This window comes from Rattus rattus, chromosome 3 (genome assembly GCF_011064425.1).
Source record: "Rattus rattus isolate New Zealand chromosome 3, Rrattus_CSIRO_v1, whole genome shotgun sequence".
NCBI classification, from domain to species: Eukaryota; Metazoa; Chordata; class Mammalia; order Rodentia; family Muridae; genus Rattus; species Rattus rattus.
Window position 1 is genome coordinate 208,758,752 of NC_046156.1, and position 6,169 is coordinate 208,764,920.

Below are 6,169 nucleotides of genomic sequence, written 5' to 3' on the forward strand. Positions count from 1 at the left end.
GGGTGCCGAACTACATCCGGTCTTTTCCTTTGAGGTTCCAACAGTGTCTCAGGCGCAGGGGTCCTTCGGCTCCTGGGCCCTCCCCCACGGGAACCCAGAGGCCTTATACAATTTCCTCTTGGGCCAGGGATGTGGGCAGGGGTGGGCAGTGTTGGAGGTCTCTTCCGCTCTGCAGCCTCAGGAGTGCCCACCTCAAAAAAGAGTTTCTTAAAAGCATTGAATCTTTGTATTATTTCCTTTGCTCTAATTCATTAATTTCTGCTTTAATTTTTAATGTGTCTTGTAATCTATTGAATTTGGGTATGGCTTGTTCCTTTTTTTTTTCCACATTATTGAGTTACATCACTATGTTTTCCCTGAATTTCAATAGCTTTTAAATTTTCTCTGAGATGTTTTGCACTGTTTTAATTTTTAAAAAGATTTTATTTACATTTTGACCAATTCGTCATTGAGTAAGATTTGTTTACTATCCATGAGTTTATTAACTTACTAGAGATTTGTTTCCTATTGATGTTAATTTCTTGTTTAGTGGTCAGCTCATATACATAGAATTACTTCAAATTTTCTGAATTTCTGAAGCTATGTTTTGTGTTATGAGTTGCTGAATATAATATGTATTCTTCAGTGTCTGAATAGAACATTTTTGTAGATATCTGTTAAGTAAATTTGATGTATGATGCCATATATTTCTGAAAATTTCCTGCTATTTTTCTAGTTGTTCAGATGACCTATCTATTGGAGAAAATGGGTTGATGATATCAACTACTATTATGGGGTTTGCAATAATCTATTTCTTCAATTCCAGAAGTATGCTTATTATAAAATTAGCTTCATCAGTGTTTGACACATGCATTAGTGTTGTAATATTTTCTTGAACAATTCTTTTCTTGATTATAATGAATGACCTTTCTTTTTCTTTTCTTTTAAATTTTAGTTGAAGAATCTATGTTTTTCAGATATTAGAATGAAAACACTAGTTTTTATCTTGTTACCACTTGCTAGAAATATTCTTTTTTACACTTTAACATAGTACCTTTTTTTGTAGGGTGATATCATACAGGTGAGGCAGGTACAAGATAGAATGAGCCCTGACATTGGACGAGAAGGTAGGATGGGTGGGAGAAAAGTTTGAGGGAAGAGGAGGAGACTGGACTGGGAGGAGACTGGAGGAATGAGAAGAGAAGCAGTGGAGAGAACATGGAGGTTGATGTTAAAGTTCCAATCTGTGTATTTACAGGATGTTATGAATATTCTTAGAGGATGGATGAGTATAGGGCTTTGTATGTTTAGAGTGGGCAATTATATCTTATCGATTGGATCAGAGGTTATTGTGTTATATGTTCTATCTTGTGGAGAATTGAGTTTGGGAGAGTGTGGTGCATAGACACTTGGGCCACCACAGAGTTGGGATGTGTGTTTCTGGCAAGGTATCTACCAGGTTTCTTGGGGCATTGTAGTGCCTGATGTAGTGGGAGTAAAAGACAGCCATTTCTTTTAATTTTACAGCAACAATTTTTAAAACCTTATTTTCTTGTAAAAAAAGAAAGATGAGTTTTTGTTTCTTAATCCATTAATCTAGCATTTCTCCTTAAATTCTAAAACTATAGGCAATTAATATGTAACATTATTATTAAAGAAGTACATTGATTATAATCATTTTTGTCTGTGTCTTAGTTGTGCTTTTTATTTCCTTAATTAAAACTCTTGTTTGTTTTCTTTCTAGAGTCTCTTGTCTGTACTTACTCCTTTCTTAACTTTGAAATATTGCTTCTAGTATTTTCCATGTTGGTATCATTCATATTATATTTTATGTTATTTATATCATGGAATAATTTTTCTGTCCTCTTCAACTATGGTAGATAGTTTTTCAAGACAAAAAAAGTAGTATAGGTTGGCAGACATTGTATTTTACAAGTTAGAATAAATATTTCCAGACTCCTCTGGCTTTCAATGTTTCCTTCCAGAAAGTAGTTGTGATTTGCTATGATTATTTTTGTGTTTATTTCTTGAGCTATCTAATTCTTCTACTTTATCTTCAATTCCTAATATTCTATCTTCTATTTGCAAATATTTCTTTTCAGTTTTCTAGGTAGGTTATAAATTTAGTAATTCCATTTTATTTTAAATAATGTTCTCTTTATTACTGATAATATTACTGACTTATAATTCCGAGGCTGTTTTTTCTTTATCAGTTCATTCATATAAGTATTTATCCTGAGCATCAATCAAGCTTTTTGTGGTTATTTTTTTGAGATTATATGAATTGTTTGTCCATGTTTTCTTTAAATTTCTTGATGTCTATGATACAAGTTATAATCTCCCCTTTATATTTGGTATTCTAGGGTTCATATATATTATTCTCATTAGAAAAAGAAACTGTAAAGGAGTCATGGTTTGATGGGACACACGTTATCTTGCCCACATTTTTTAAGATTTAATCTAGGCTGTGAACTTATTTGGTTATGTGTCTGATGTAAGGATCTTTCTTGCCCTAAATTACAATAGTTTAGGAGCTTTGTGAGCAGAGCTAAGTCAAGATGGGAGATGAGCTCTTCTATTAACCTGGGATAAATGGCTCAAACCATAAATAAGGGGCTATATCTTGGCTGTGGAGACACTGACAGACGGAAGGAGAGGAAGAAGAGGTAAGAAAAATAAACTTTCCTTCAAAGGGAAATCACGAGTAAACTGAAATATTTGGTATAGAACTAGTACTGTATATGTAGAGGTGGCAGGAGGTAGGTGAAGTATTTATACAACTTGATGGCCTTCAGCCTTATGTTTTCCTTTTGTTTCTTTTTCCCATCTCTCCTCTTCTGTACATGAGTACTCTTAATTCTCTTTCACACACCTGAACATATGAACTACATTGGAGAAGAAACTTGAAGCAATCCTTAGAAGCTGGTTCATTTCTGTCACTAAATGATATGAAGCTGCATCAATTTTTATCACAAACTGATGATTTAAATATTTTTTCTTTCTGATTCAATATAAATATACATTCGTGTGTGTGTGTGTGTATGTGTGTGTGTGTGTATGTATGTATGTATGTAAATATATGTGTCTGTGTCTGTGTATGGGCATGTGTCATACAGACCCTAAGAGAAAACAAATGCCAGCACAGGATACTGTACCCATCAAACCCTCAATTACTATAGATGGAGAAACCAAGATATTCCAAGACAAAACCAAACTTAAACAATATCTTTCCAGTAATCCAGCCCCACAGAGGATAATAACAAAAGTCTAACACAAGAAGGGAAACTACACCAAAAAAAGAAAGAAATTAATATTTTCACAACAAATACAAAAGAAGAGAAACATACAAACATAATTCCACTTCTAACAACAAAAATAACATGAACCATCAGTCATTGGTTCTTAATATCTCTCAACGTCAATGGACTCAATTTTCCAATAAAAAGATATAGGCTAATAGACTAGATATGTAAACAGGACCCAGCATTTTGTTACATACAGAAAAAAACATCAGAGTCAAAGACAGACTTTACCTCAAAGTAAAAGGCTGGGAAAATATTTCAAAGCAAATATTCCCAAGAAACAAGTTGTAGTAGCCATTCAAATATCCAACAAAATAGAATTCTAATCAAAAGTTATCAAAAAGGATGGGGAAGGACACTGAAAACTCATCCAAGGATAAATCTACCAAGATGAACTCCCAAATCTGAACATCTATGCTCCAAATACAAGGGGACCCACATTATTAAAGAGACTTTCCTGAAGTTCAAAGCACACATTGAACTTCAAACACTAAGAGTAGATTTCCATGCCACATTGTCACCAATGGACAGATAATGGAAACAGAAACTATAGAGAGAAACAGTGAAACTAAAAGAAGTTATGAGTGAAATGGATTTAAGATACATCTATAGAAAATTTCATCCTAAAACAAAAGAATATACCTTCTTCTCAGGACCTCATGGTCCCTGCTCAAAAATTGACCATATAATTGGTCACAAAACAGGCCTAAATAGAAACAAGAAGATTGAAATAATCCCATGCATCTTATCAGATCACCATGAAATAAGACTGGTCTTCAATATTAACAAAAACAGCAGAAAGCCCATATACACATGAAAGCTGAACAACTATCTACTTAATGATAACTTTGTCAGGGAAGAAATAAAGACAGAAATTAATGAAAATGAAGATAAAACATATTCAAACTTATGGGACACAATGAAAGCAGTGCTAAGAGGAAAACCTATAGTTCTGAGGGCTCCATAAATAAATTGAAGAGATCATACATTAGTAGCTTAATACTACATCTGAAAGTCCTAAAACAAAACAAAACAAAATAAAATAAAATAAAAAGCAAATACACCTAAGAGAAGTAGACTTCAGAAAATATTCAAACTCAGGGGTGAAATCAACCAAGTAGAAACAAAGAGAACTATGCAGAGATTCAACAAAATTAGGAGCTGGTTCTTTGAGAAAATCAACAAGATAGATAAACCCTTATCTAGACTAGCCAAAGGGCACTGAATCAGTATCCAAATTAACAAAATCAGGAATGAAAAGGGAGGCATAACAACAGAAAATGAGCAAATTAAAAAAAAATCAGATCTTTATTTATTTGTCTGTAGTTGAAATAGGCAATTTCTACCCAGGGGCTACCTATCCACAATGTATTACCTGACCTGCAAGGAGAGATGCTCAGTTTCTTCTTGAATCCACAAAAAGGAAGCTGCTTGGAGCAGATATGTCTGAACAACAAAAGAATAAATACCATTAAATGTTACATTTTGTGAATTTCTGATTTTGTGAAAACCAAGGTATCTATGTGAAGCAATATGAACTGTTGTCTCTTAACTATTCTTAATAAATTATCTTGAAAATATCCTAACAGTAAACTCAGAGCTATGAATTTGTTATCTGGCCCTTAATTCCTATGTTTAATCATCTCAGATTAATTTTTTAATAGCAGTTAAAAGACTGCGTCTAAGCCTTATATTCTTAAATGTGTTGTATATGCACAATGCCTATATGCAAGCAACAATATTAATCTCAATTTTAAATCAATAAGAAATTGAAACCAATGAAAATCTTAAACTTGTATTAAATAAATTCTTTACCAATGTGAAAGATATAACTTCAGCTTAGTAACAAATATAAGGATTTCTACCAAATGAGATTACAGCTGCAAAATCAATTTGTGATTATTTCTCCCTGTTAAATTATGACCATTTGTAAGTTCTCCAGAAAGACAACTTTACAATAACCACCGCCAGCCTCCCAACGTTCAGAGAATTGGGGTGATGTCGGGGTGAAGACTCTTCAATAACTTCTTCAAGCTATTCATGGCCATTGACATATCTTGGAGGTGATGGAGGTAAAATGGGGGAGTTATATGGCCTTAAGAAGATCATACCAATGATTATTGTAGTCTCTGATATATGTCTTGACTGGATCAGGGTGTAAGCAGTCCAACTAGGACAATTCAGCATTCTGATGATGAGCCCCACCAAAGTTTTACATTCTATAAATATAAATCTCAAAACTTTAGTATCCTCAAGATATTTGTATGGATTGTATCAGTCTGTAAAGGGTTTATAGACTGGTTAGGATGAAATTTTGTGCTTTTTTCCTGTTGTATTCTCTTGAATCTAGTTATTCATGATGTCTCCCTCTATAAAATCTGATCCATATAACTCTGGAAGGTGTCCAGAGCCTAATCACCCTTTTAAAAAGCACAAAGACAAAACTTTTCTCCCAAAATACCATGTCCTTTAGTTGGCAGCCAGAAAAACTTGTTTCTTGAATTCACTCCTGGAGAAATAATATAAATATAAAGCTCAAAATCACAACCATTTTAAAATTAAAACAATGTAAAATAAATGATGTAGACTAAACAATAGTGTATGTGCCCGTTTAGACTTTTTTTTATTTATTTATTTTATTTTTTATTAACGAGAGTATTTCTTATTTACATTTAAGAATATTATTCCCTTTCCTGGTTTTCAGACAAACATCCCTAACCCCTCCCCTCCTTCTTTATGGATTTCCCCTCACCATCCTCCACCCATTGCCTTGCCCTCCCCCAACAATCACGTTCACTGGGGGTTCATCTTGCTGGGACCAAAACTTCCCCCTTCCACTGGTGATCTTACTGGGATATTCAATGCTACCCTATGAAGTCAGAGTCCAG